The following is a 14,174-nucleotide window of genomic DNA, read 5'->3' as shown; positions in this document are numbered from 1 at the left end:
CACTAGACCACCAGCGACTACACATGCGAAGAGGTGCATGTCGGTTAAGTCATTCTAGAACCCCCCCAAAAAATATGTATTTCAAGGAACTGTCTGCAACAGCTTTCCTCACGGAGAATCGAACCCTAGGCCCCAACAACGAGAATCCCAAATCCAAGCCACTAGACCACCAGCGACTACACATGCAAAGAGGTGCATGTCGCTTAAGTCATTCTAGAACCCCCCCCAAAAATATATATGTCAAGGAACTGTCCGCAACAGTTATCCTCACGGAGAATCGAAGACTTGGCCCCAGCAACAAGAACCCCAAATCCTAGCCACTAGACCACCAGCGACTACACATGCGAAGAGGTGCATGTCGGTTAAGTCATTCTAGAACCCCCCCAAAAAATATATGTTTCAAGGAACTGTCTGCAACAGCTTTCCTCACGGAGAATCGAACCCTAGGCCCCAACAACGAGAATCCCAAATCCAAGCCACTAGACCACCAGCGACTACACATGCAAAGAGGTGCATGTCGCTTAAGTCATTCTAGAACCCCCCCCAAAAATATATATGTCAAGGAACTGTCCGCAACAGTTATCCTCACGGAGAATCGAACCCTTGGCCCCAGCAACGATAACCCCAAATCCTAACCACTACGCCACGAGCGACTACACATGCAAACAGGTGCATGTCACTTAAGTCATTCTAGAAAACCCCCAAAAAAATCTATTTCAAGGAACTGTGCGCAACAGCTTTCCTCACAGAGAATCGAACCCTTGGCCCCAGCAACGAGAACCCCAAATCCTAGCCACTAGACCACCAGCGACTACACATGCGAAGAGGTGCATGTCGGTTAAGTCATTCTAGAACCCCCCCAAAAAATATGTATTTCAAGGAACTGTCTGCAACAGCTTTCCTCACGGAGAATCGAACCCTAGGCCCCAACAACGAGAATCCCAAATCCTAACCACTACGCCACGAGCGACTACACATGCAAACAGGTGCATGTCACTTAAGTCATTCTAGAAAACCCCCAAAAAAATCTATTTCAAGGAACTGTCCGCAACAGCTTTCCTCACAGAGAATCGAACCCTTGGCCCCAGCAACGAGAAACCCAAATCCTAGCCACTAGACCACCAGCGACTACACATGCAAAGAGGTGCATGTCGCTTAAGTCATTCTAGAACCCCCCCCAAAAATATATATGTCAAGGAACTGTCCGCAACAGTTATCCTCACGGAGAATCGAAGACTTGGCCCCAGCAACAAGAACCCCAAATCCTAGCCACTAGACCACCAGCGACTACACATGCGAAGAGGTGCATGTCGGTTAAGTCATTCTAGAACCCCCCCAAAAAATATGTATTTCAAGGAACTGTCTGCAACAGCTTTCCTCACGGAGAATCGAACCCTAGGCCCCAACAACGAGAATCCCAAATCCTAGCCACTAGACCACCAGCGACTACACATGCAAAGAGGTGCATGTCGCTTAAGTCATTCTAGAACCCCCCCAAAAAATATGTATTTCAAGGAACTGTCTGCAACAGCTTTCCTCACGGAGAATCGAACCCTAGGCCCCAACAACGAGAATCCCAAATCCAAGCCACTAGACCACCAGCGACTACACATGCAAAGAGGTGCATGTCGCTTAAGTCATTCTAGAACCCCCCCCAAAAATAAATGTGTCAAGGAACTGTCCGCAACAGTTTTCATCACGGAGAATCGAACCCTTGGCCCCAGCAACGATAACCCCAAATCCAAGCCACTACGCCACGAGCGACTACACATGCACACAGGTGCATGTCACTTAAGTCATTCTAGAAAACCCCCAAAAAAATCTATTTCAAGGAACTGTCCGCAACAGCTTTCCTCACAGAGAATCGAACCCTTGGCCCCAGCAACGAGAACCCCAAATCCTAGCCACTAGACCACCAGCGACTACACATGCAAAGAGGTGCATGTCGCTTAAGTCATTCTAGAACCCCCATGCGAAGAGGAGCATGTCGGTTAAGTCATTCTAGAAACCCCCCAAAAAATATGTATTTCAAGGAACTGTCTGCAACAGCTTTCCTCACGGAGAATCGAACCCTAGGCCCCAACAACGAGAATCCCAAATCCAAGCCACTAGACCACCAGCGACTACACATGCAAAGAGGTGCATGTCGCTTAAGTCATTCTAGAACCCCCCCCAAAAATATATATATCAAGGAACTGTCCGCAACAGTTATCCTCACGGAGAATCGAAGACTTGGCCCCAGCAATAAGAACCCCAAATCCTAGCCACTAGACCACCAGCGACTACACATGCAAAGAGGTGCATGTCGCTTAAGTCATTCTAGAACCCCCCCAAAAAATATGTATTTCAAGGAACTGTCTGCAACAGCTTTCCTCACGGAGAATCGAACCCTAGGCCCCAACAACGAGAACCCCAAATCCTAGCCACTAGACCACCAGCGACTACACATGCAAAGAGGTGCATGTCGCTTAAGTCATTCTAGAACCCCCCCAAAAAATATGTATTTCAAGGAACTGTCTGCAACAGCTTTCCTCACGGAGAATCGAACCCTAGGCCCCAAGAACGAGAATCCCAAATCCAAGCCACTAGACCACCAGCGACTACACATGCAAAGAGGTGCATGTCGCTTAAGTCATTCTAGAACCCCCCCCAAAAATATGTATTTCAAGGAACTGTCTGCAACAGCTTTCCTCACGGAGAATCGAACCCTTGGCCCCAGCAACGATAACCCCAAATCCTAACCACTACGCCACGAGCGACTACACATGCAAAGAGGTGCATGTCGCTTAAGTCATTCTAGAACCCCCCCAAAAATATATATGTCAAGGAACTGTCCGCAACAGTTATCCTCACGGAGAATCGAAGACTTGGCCCCAGCAACGAGAAGCCCAAATCCTAGCCACTAGACCACCAGCGACTACACATGCGAAGAGGTGCATGTCGGTTAAGTCATTCTAGAACCCCCCCAAAAAATATGTATTTCAAGGAACTGTCTGCAACAGCTTTCCTCACGGAGAATCGAACCCTAGGCCCCAACAACGAGAATCCCAAATCCTAGCCACTAGACCACCAGCGACTACACATGCAAAGAGGTGCATGTCGCTTAAGTCATTCTAGAACCCCCCCCAAAAATATATATGTCAACGAACTGTCCGCAACAGTTATCCTCACGGAGAATCGAAGACTTGGCCCCAGCAACGAGAACCCCAAATCCTAGCCACTAGACCACCAGCGACTACACATGCGAAGAGGTGCATGTCGGTTAAGTCATTCTAGAACCCCCCCAAAAAATATGTATTTCAAGGAACTGTCTGCAACAGCTTTCCTCACGGAGAATCGAACCCTAGGCCCCAACAACGAGAATCCCAAATCCAAGCCACTAGACCACCAGCGACTACACATGCAAAGAGGTGCATGTCGCTTAAGTCATTCTAGAACCCCCCCAAAAAATATGTATTTCAAGGAACTGTCTGCAACAGCTTTCCTCACGGAGAATCGAACCCTTGGCCCCAGCAACGATAACCCCAAATCCTAACCACTACTCCACGAGCGACTACACATGCAAACAGGTGCATGTCGCTTAAGTCATTCTAGAACCCCCCCCAAAAATATATGTGTCAAGGAACTGTCCGCAACAGCTTTCCTCACAGAGAATCGAACCCTTGGCCCCAGCAACGAGAACCCCAAATCCTAGCCACTAGACCACCAGCGACTACACATGCAAAGAGGTGCATGTCGCTTAAGTCATTCTAGAACCCCCCCAAAAAATATATATGTCAAGGAACTGTCCGCAACAGTTATCCTCACGGAGAATCGAAGACTTGGCCCCAGCAACGATAACCCCAAATCTTAACCACTACGCCACGAGCAACTACACATGCAAAGAGGTGCATGTCGCTTAAGTCATTCTAGAACCCCCCCAAAAAATATGTATTTCAAGGAACTGTCTGCAACAGCTTTCCTCACGGAGAATCGAACCCTTGGCCCCAGCAACGATAACCCCAAATCCTAACCACTACGCCACGAACGACTACACATGCAAACAGGTGCATGTCACTTAAGTCATTCTAGAAAACCCCCAAAAAAATCTATTTCAAGGAACTGTCCGCAACAGCTTTCCTCACAGAGAATCGAACCCTTGGCCCCAGCAACGAGAACCCCAAATCCTAGCCACTAGACCACCAGCGACTACACATGCAAAGAGGTGCATGTCGCTTAAGTCATTCTAGAACCCCCCCCAAAAATATATATGTCAAGGAACTGTCCGCAACAGTTATCCTCACGGAGAATCGAAGACTTGGCCCCAGCTACAAGAACCCCAAATCCTAGCCACTAGACCACCAGCGACTGCACATGTGAAGAGGTGCATGTCGGTTAAGTCATTCTAGAACCCCCCCAAAAAATATGTATTTCAAGGAACTGTCTGCAACAGCTTTCCTCACGGAGAATCGAACCCTAGGCCCCAACAACGAGAATCCCAAATCCAAGCCACTAGACCACCAGCGACTACACATGCAAAGAGGTGCATGTCGCTTAAGTCATTCTAGAACCCCCCCCCAAAATATATATGTCAAGGAACTGTCCGCAACAGTTTTCATCACGGAGAATCGAACCCTTGGCCCCAGCAACGATAACCCCAAATCCTAACCACTGCGCCACGAGCGACTACACATGCAAACAGGTGCATGTCACTTAAGTCATTCTAGAAAACCCCCAAAAAAATCTATTTCAAGGAACTGTCCGCAAGAGCTTTCCTCACAGAGAATCGAACCCTTGGCCCCAGCAACGAGAACCCCAAATCCTAGCCACTAGACCACCAGCGACTACACATGCAAAGAGGTGCATGTCGCTTAAGTCATTCTAGAACCCCCCCCAAAAATATATATGTCAAGGAACTGTCCGCAACAGTTATCCTCACGGAGAATCAAAGACTTGGCCCCAGCAACAAGAACCCCAAATCCTAGCCACTAGACCACCAGCGACTACACATGCGAAGAGGTGCATGTCGGTTAAGTCATTCTAGAACCCCCCCAAAAAATATGTATTTCAAGGAACTGTCTGCAACAGCTTTCCTCACGGAGAATCGAACCCTAGGCCCCAACAACGAGAATCCCAAATCCAAGCCACTAGACCACCAGCGACTACACATGCAAAGAGGTGCATGTCGCTTAAGTCATTCTAGAACCCCCCCCAAAAATATATATGTCAAGGAACTGTCCGCAACAGTTATCCTCACGGAGAATCGAAGACTTGGCCCCAGCAACAAGAACCCCAAATCCTAGCCACTAGACCACCAGCGAATACACATGCGAAGAGGTGCATGTCGGTTAAGTCATTCTAGAACCCCCCCAAAAAATATATATTTCAAGGAACTGTCTGCAACAGCTTTCCTCACGGAGAATCGAACCCTAGGCCCCAACAACGAGAATCCCAAATCCAAGCCACTAGACCACCAGCGACTACACATGCAAAGAGGTGCATGTCGCTTAAGTCATTCTAGAACCCCCCCCAAAAATATATATGTCAAGGAACTGTCCGCAACAGTTATCCTCACGGAGAATCGAACCCTTGGCCCCAGCAACGATAACCCCAAATCCTAACCACTACGCCACGAGCGACTACACATGCAAACAGGTGCATGTCACTTAAGTCATTCTAGAAAACCCCCAAAAAAATCTATTTCAAGGAACTGTGCGCAACAGCTTTCCTCACAGAGAATCGAACCCTTGGCCCCAGCAACGAGAACCCCAAATCCTAGCCACTAGACCACCAGCGACTACACATGCGAAGAGGTGCATGTCGGTTAAGTCATTCTAGAACCCCCCCAAAAAATATGTATTTCAAGGAACTGTCTGCAACAGCTTTCCTCACGGAGAATCGAACCCTAGGCCCCAACAACGAGAATCCCAAATCCTAACCACTACGCCACGAGCGACTACACATGCAAACAGGTGCATGTCACTTAAGTCATTCTAGAAAACCCCCAAAAAAATCTATTTCAAGGAACTGTCCGCAACAGCTTTCCTCACAGAGAATCGAACCCTTGGCCCCAGCAACGAGAAACCCAAATCCTAGCCACTAGACCACCAGCGACTACACATGCAAAGAGGTGCATGTCGCTTAAGTCATTCTAGAACCCCCCCCAAAAATATATATGTCAAGGAACTGTCCGCAACAGTTATCCTCACGGAGAATCGAAGACTTGGCCCCAGCAACAAGAACCCCAAATCCTAGCCACTAGACCACCAGCGACTACACATGCGAAGAGGTGCATGTCGGTTAAGTCATTCTAGAACCCCCCCAAAAAATATGTATTTCAAGGAACTGTCTGCAACAGCTTTCCTCACGGAGAATCGAACCCTAGGCCCCAACAACGAGAATCCCAAATCCTAGCCACTAGACCACCAGCGACTACACATGCAAAGAGGTGCATGTCGCTTAAGTCATTCTAGAACCCCCCCAAAAAATATGTATTTCAAGGAACTGTCTGCAACAGCTTTCCTCACGGAGAATCGAACCCTAGGCCCCAACAACGAGAATCCCAAATCCAAGCCACTAGACCACCAGCGACTACACATGCAAAGAGGTGCATGTCGCTTAAGTCATTCTAGAACCCCCCCCAAAAATAAATGTGTCAAGGAACTGTCCGCAACAGTTTTCATCACGGAGAATCGAACCCTTGGCCCCAGCAACGATAACCCCAAATCCAAGCCACTACGCCACGAGCTACTACACATGCACACAGGTGCATGTCACTTAAGTCATTCTAGAAAACCCCCAAAAAAATCTATTTCAAGGAACTGTCCGCAACAGCTTTCCTCACAGAGAATCGAACCCTTGGCCCCAGCAACGAGAACCCCAAATCCTAGCCACTAGACCACCAGCGACTACACATGCAAAGAGGTGCATGTCGCTTAAGTCATTCTAGAACCCCCATGCGAAGAGGAGCATGTCGGTTAAGTCATTCTAGAAACCCCCCAAAAAATATGTATTTCAAGGAACTGTCTGCAACAGCTTTCCTCACGGAGAATCGAACCCTAGGCCCCAACAACGAGAATCCCAAATCCAAGCCACTAGACCACCAGCGACTACACATGCAAAGAGGTGCATGTCGCTTAAGTCATTCTAGAACCCCCCCCAAAAATATATATATCAAGGAACTGTCCGCAACAGTTATCCTCACGGAGAATCGAAGACTTGGCCCCAGCAACAAGAACCCCAAATCCTAGCCACTAGACCACCAGCGACTACACATGCAAAGAGGTGCATGTCGCTTAAGTCATTCTAGAACCCCCCCAAAAAATATGTATTTCAAGGAACTGTCTGCAACAGCTTTCCTCACGGAGAATCGAACCCTAGGCCCCAACAACGAGAACCCCAAATCCTAGCCACTAGACCACCAGCGACTACACATGCAAAGAGGTGCATGTCGCTTAAGTCATTCTAGAACCCCCCCAAAAAATATGTATTTCAAGGAACTGTCTGCAACAGCTTTCCTCACGGAGAATCGAACCCTAGGCCCCAAGAACGAGAATCCCAAATCCAAGCCACTAGACCACCAGCGACTACACATGCAAAGAGGTGCATGTCGCTTAAGTCATTCTAGAACCCCCCCCAAAAATATGTATTTCAAGGAACTGTCTGCAACAGCTTTCCTCACGGAGAATCGAACCCTTGGCCCCAGCAACGATAACCCCAAATCCTAACCACTACGCCACGAGCGACTACACATGCAAAGAGGTGCATGTCGCTTAAGTCATTCTAGAACCCCCCCAAAAATATATATGTCAAGGAACTGTCCGCAACAGTTATCCTCATGGAGAATCGAAGACTTGGCCCCAGCAACGAGAAGCCCAAATCCTAGCCACTAGACCACCAGCGACTACACATGCGAAGAGGTGCATGTCGGTTAAGTCATTCTAGAACCCCCCCAAAAAATATGTATTTCAAGGAACTGTCTGCAACAGCTTTCCTCACGGAGAATCGAACCCTAGGCCCCAACAACGAGAATCCCAAATCCTAGCCACTAGACCACCAGCGACTACACATGCAAAGAGGTGCATGTCGCTTAAGTCATTCTAGAACCCCCCCCAAAAATATATATGTCAACGAACTGTCCGCAACAGTTATCCTCACGGAGAATTGAAGACTTGGCCCCAGCAACGAGAACCCCAAATCCTAGCCACTAGACCACCAGCGACTACACATGCGAAGAGGTGCATGTCGGTTAAGTCATTCTAGAACCCCCCCAAAAAATATGTATTTCAAGGAACTGTCTGCAACAGCTTTCCTCACGGAGAATCGAACCCTAGGCCCCAACAACGAGAATCCCAAATCCAAGCCACTAGACCACCAGCGACTACACATGCAAAGAGGTGCATGTCGCTTAAGTCATTCTAGAACCCCCCCAAAAAATATGTATTTCAAGGAACTGTCTGCAACAGCTTTCCTCACGGAGAATCGAACCCTTGGCCCCAGCAACGATAACCCCAAATCCTAACCACTACTCCACGAGCGACTACACATGCAAACAGGTGCATGTCGCTTAAGTCATTCTAGAACCCCCCCCAAAAATATATATGTCAAGGAACTGTCCGCAACAGTTATCCTCACGGAGAATCGAAGACTTGGCCCCAGCAACAAGAACCCCAAATCCTAGCCACTAGACCACCAGCGACTACACATGCAAAGAGGTGCATGTCGGTTAAGTCATTCTAGAACCCCCCCAAAAAATATGTATTTCAAGGAACTGTCTGCAACAGCTTTCCTCACAGAGAATCGAACCCTTGGCCCCAGCAACGAGAACCCCAAATCCTAGCCACTAGACCACCAGCGACTACACATGCAAAGAGGTGCATGTCGCTTAAGTCATTCTAGAACCCCCCCAAAAAATATATATGTCAAGGAACTGTCCGCAACAGTTATCCTCACGGAGAATCGAAGACTTGGCCCCAGCAACGATAACCCCAAATCTTAACCACTACGCCACGAGCAACTACACATGCAAAGAGGTGCATGTCGCTTAAGTCATTCTAGAACCCCCCCAAAAAATATGTATTTCAAGGAACTGTCTGCAACAGCTTTCCTCACGGAGAATCGAACCCTTGGCCCCAGCAACGATAACCCCAAATCCTAACCACTACGCCACGAGCGACTACACATGCAAACAGGTGCATGTCACTTAAGTCATTCTAGAAAACCCCCAAAAAAATCTATTTCAAGGAACTGTCCGCAACAGCTTTCCTCACAGAGAATCGAACCCTTGGCCCCAGCAACGAGAACCCCAAATCCTAGCCACTAGACCACCAGCGACTACACATGCAAAGAGGTGCATGTCGCTTAAGTCATTCTAGAACCCCCCCCAAAAATATATATGTCAAGGAACTGTCCGCAACAGTTATCCTCACGGAGAATCGAAGACTTGGCCCCAGCTACAAGAACCCCAAATCCTAGCCACTAGACCACCAGCGACTGCACATGTGAAGAGGTGCATGTCGGTTAAGTCATTCTAGAACCCCCCCAAAAAATATGTATTTCAAGGAACTGTCTGCAACAGCTTTCCTCACGGAGAATCGAACCCTAGGCCCCAACAACGAGAATCCCAAATCCAAGCCACTAGACCACCAGCGACTACACATGCAAAGAGGTGCATGTCGCTTAAGTCATTCTAGAACCCCCCCCAAAAATATATATGTCAAGGAGCTGTCCGCAACAGTTATCCTCACGGAGAATCGAAGACTTGGCCCCAGCAACGAGAACCCCAAATCCTAGCCACTAGACCACCAGCGGCTACACATGCGAAGAGGTGCATGTCGGTTAAGTCATTCTAGAACCCCCCCAAAAAATATGTATTTCAAGGAACTGTCTGCAACAGCTTTCCTCACGGAGAATCGAACCCTAGGCCCCAACAACGAGAATCCCAAATCCAAGCCACTAGACCACCAGCGACTACACATGCAAAGAGGTGCATGTCGCTTAAGTCATTCTAGAACCCCCCCCCAAAATATATATGTCAAGGAACTGTCCGCAACAGTTTTCATCACGGAGAATCGAACCCTTGGCCCCAGCAACGATAACCCCAAATCCTAACCACTGCGCCACGAGCGACTACACATGCAAACAGGTGCATGTCACTTAAGTCATTCTAGAAAACCCCCAAAAAAATCTATTTCAAGGAACTGTCCGCAAGAGCTTTCCTCACAGAGAATCGAACCCTTGGCCCCAGCAACGAGAACCCCAAATCCTAGCCACTAGACCACCAGCGACTACACATGCAAAGAGGTGCATGTCGCTTAAGTCATTCTAGAACCCCCCCCAAAAATATATATGTCAAGGAACTGTCCGCAACAGTTATCCTCACGGAGAATCAAAGACTTGGCCCCAGCAACAAGAACCCCAAATCCTAGCCACTAGACCACCAGCGACTACACATGCGAAGAGGTGCATGTCGGTTAAGTCATTCTAGAACCCCCCCAAAAAATATGTATTTCAAGGAACTGTCTGCAACAGCTTTCCTCACGGAGAATCGAACCCTAGGCCCCAACAACGAGAATCCCAAATCCAAGCCACTAGACCACCAGCGACTACACATGCAAAGAGGTGCATGTCGCTTAAGTCATTCTAGAACCCCCCCCAAAAATATATATGTCAAGGAACTGTCCGCAACAGTTATCCTCACGGAGAATCGAAGACTTGGCCCCAGCAACAAGAACCCCAAATCCTAGCCACTAGACCACCAGCGACTACACATGCGAAGAGGTGCATGTCGGTTAAGTCATTCTAGAACCCCCCCAAAAAATATATATTTCAAGGAACTGTCTGCAACAGCTTTCCTCACGGAGAATCGAACCCTAGGCCCCAACAACGAGAATCCCAAATCCAAGCCACTAGACCACCAGCGACTACACATGCAAAGAGGTGCATGTCGCTTAAGTCATTCTAGAACCCCCCCCAAAAATATATATGTCAAGGAACTGTCCGCAACAGTTATCCTCACGGAGAATCGAACCCTTGGCCCCAGCAACGATAACCCCAAATCCTAACCACTACGCCACGAGCGACTACACATGCAAACAGGTGCATGTCACTTAAGTCATTCTAGAAAACCCCCAAAAAAATCTATTTCAAGGAACTGTGCGCAACAGCTTTCCTCACAGAGAATCGAACCCTTGGCCCCAGCAACGAGAACCCCAAATCCTAGCCACTAGACCACCAGCGACTACACATGCGAAGAGGTGCATGTCGGTTAAGTCATTCTAGAACCCCCCCAAAAAATATGTATTTCAAGGAACTGTCTGCAACAGCTTTCCTCACGGAGAATCGAACCCTAGGCCCCAACAACGAGAATCCCAAATCCTAGCCACTAGACCACCAGCGACTACACATGCAAAGAGGTGCATGTCGCTTAAGTCATTCTAGAACCCCCCCCAAAAATATATATGTCAACGAACTGTCCGCAACAGTTATCCTCACGGAGAATCGAAGACTTGGCCCCAGCAACGAGAACCCCAAATCCTAGCCACTAGACCACCAGCGACTACACATGCGAAGAGGTGCATGTCGGTTAAGTCATTCTAGAACCCCCCCAAAAAATATGTATTTCAAGGAACTGTCTGCAACAGCTTTCCTCACGGAGAATCGAACCCTAGGCCCCAACAACGAGAATCCCAAATCCAAGCCACTAGACCACCAGCGACTACACATGCAAAGAGGTGCATGTCGCTTAAGTCATTCTAGAACCCCCCCAAAAAATATGTATTTCAAGGAACAGTCTGCAACAGCTTTCCTCACGGAGAATCGAACCCTTGGCCCCAGCAACGATAACCCCAAATCCTAACCACTACTCCACGAGCGACTACACATGCAAACAGGTGCATGTCGCTTAAGTCATTCTAGAACCCCCCCCAAAAATATATATGTCAAGGAACTGTCCGCAACAGTTATCCTCACGGAGAATCGAAGACTTGGCCCCAGCAACAAGAACCCCAAATCCTAGCCACTAGACCACCAGCGACTACACATGCAAAGAGGTGCATGTCGGTTAAGTCATTCTAGAACCCCCCCAAAAAATATGTATTTCAAGGAACTGTCTGCAACAGCTTTCCTCACAGAGAATCGAACCCTTGGCCCCAGCAACGAGAACCCCAAATCCTAGCCACTAGACCACCAGCGACTACACATGCAAAGAGGTGCATGTCGCTTAAGTCATTCTAGAACCCCCCCAAAAAATATATATGTCAAGGAACTGTCCGCAACAGTTATCCTCACGGAGAATCGAAGACTTGGCCCCAGCAACGATAACCCCAAATCTTAACCACTACGCCACGAGCAACTACACATGCAAAGAGGTGCATGTCGCTTAAGTCATTCTAGAACCCCCCCAAAAAATATGTATTTCAAGGAACTGTCTGCAACAGCTTTCCTCACGGAGAATCGAACCCTTGGCCCCAGCAACGATAACCCCAAATCCTAACCACTACGCCACGAGCGACTACACATGCAAACAGGTGCATGTCACTTAAGTCATTCTAGAAAACCCCCAAAAAAATCTATTTCAAGGAACTGTCCGCAACAGCTTTCCTCACAGAGAATCGAACCCTTGGCCCCAGCAACGAGAACCCCAAATCCTAGCCACTAGACCACCAGCGACTACACATGCAAAGAGGTGCATGTCGCTTAAGTCATTCTAGAACCCCCCCCAAAAATATATATGTCAAGGAACTGTCCGCAACAGTTATCCTCACGGAGAATCGAAGACTTGGCCCCAGCTACAAGAACCCCAAATCCTAGCCACTAGACCACCAGCGACTGCACATGTGAAGAGGTGCATGTCGGTTAAGTCATTCTAGAACCCCCCCAAAAAATATGTATTTCAAGGAACTGTCTGCAACAGCTTTCCTCACGGAGAATCGAACCCTAGGCCCCAAGAACGAGAATCCCAAATCCAAGCCACTAGACCACCAGCGACTACACATGCAAAGAGGTGCATGTCGCTTAAGTCATTCTAGAACCCCCCCCAAAAATATATATGTCAAGGAACTGTCCGCAACAGTTTTCATCACGGAGAATCGAACCCTTGGCCCCAGCAACGATAACCCCAAATCCTAACCACTACGCCACGAGCGACTACACATGCAAACAGGTGCATGTCACTTAAGTCATTCTAGAAAACCCCCAAAAAAAATCTATTTCAAGGAACTGTCCGCAACAGCTTTCCTCACAGAGAATCGAACCCTTGGCCCCAGCAACGAGAACCCCAAATCCTAGCCACTAGACCACCAGCGACTACACATGCAAAGAGGTGCATGTCGCTTAAGTCATTCTAGAACCCCCCCCAAAAATATATATGTCAAGGAACTGTCCGCAACAGTTATCCTCACGGAGAATCGAAGACTTGGCCCCAGCAACAAGAACCCCAAATCCTAGCCACTAGACCACCAGCGACTACACATGCAAAGAGGTGCATGTCGGTTAAGTCATTCTAGAACCCCCCCAAAAAATATGTATTTCAAGGAACTGTCTGCAACAGCTTTCCTCACAGAGAATCGAACCCTTGGCCCCAGCAACGATAACCCCAAATCCTAACCACTACGCCACGAGCAACTACACATGCAAACAGGTGCATGTGACTTAAGTCATTCTAGAAAACCCCCAAAAAAATCTATTTCAAGGAACTGTCCGCAACAGCTTTCCTCACAGAGAATCGAACCCTTGGCCCCAGCAACGAGAACCCCAAATCCTAGCCACTAGACCACCAGCGACTACACATGCAAAGAGGTGCATGTCGCTTAAGTCATTCTAGAACCCCCCCCAAAAATATATATGTCAAGGAACTGTCCGCAACAGTTATCCTCACGGAGAATCGAAGACTTGGCCCCAGCAACAAGAACCCCAAATCCTAGCCACTAGACCACCAGCGACTACACATGCGAAGAGGTGCATGTCGGTTAAGTCATTCTAGAACCCCCCCAAAAAATATGTATTTCAAGGAACTGTCTGCAACAGCTTTCCTCACGGAGAATCGAACCCTAGGCCCCAACAACGAGAATCCCAAATCCAAGCCACTAGACCACCAGCGACTACACATGCAAAGAGGTGCATGTCGCTTAAGTCATTCTAGAACCCCCCCCAAAAATATATATGTCAAGGAGCTGTCCGCAACAGTTATCCTCACG

Source organism: Urocampus carinirostris, chromosome 7, assembly GCF_059441175.1.
Source record: "Urocampus carinirostris isolate Australia breed hairy pipefish chromosome 7, RoL_Ucar_1.0, whole genome shotgun sequence".
NCBI classification, from domain to species: Eukaryota; Metazoa; Chordata; class Actinopteri; order Syngnathiformes; family Syngnathidae; genus Urocampus; species Urocampus carinirostris.
This window is presented reverse-complemented; position numbering follows the sequence as displayed.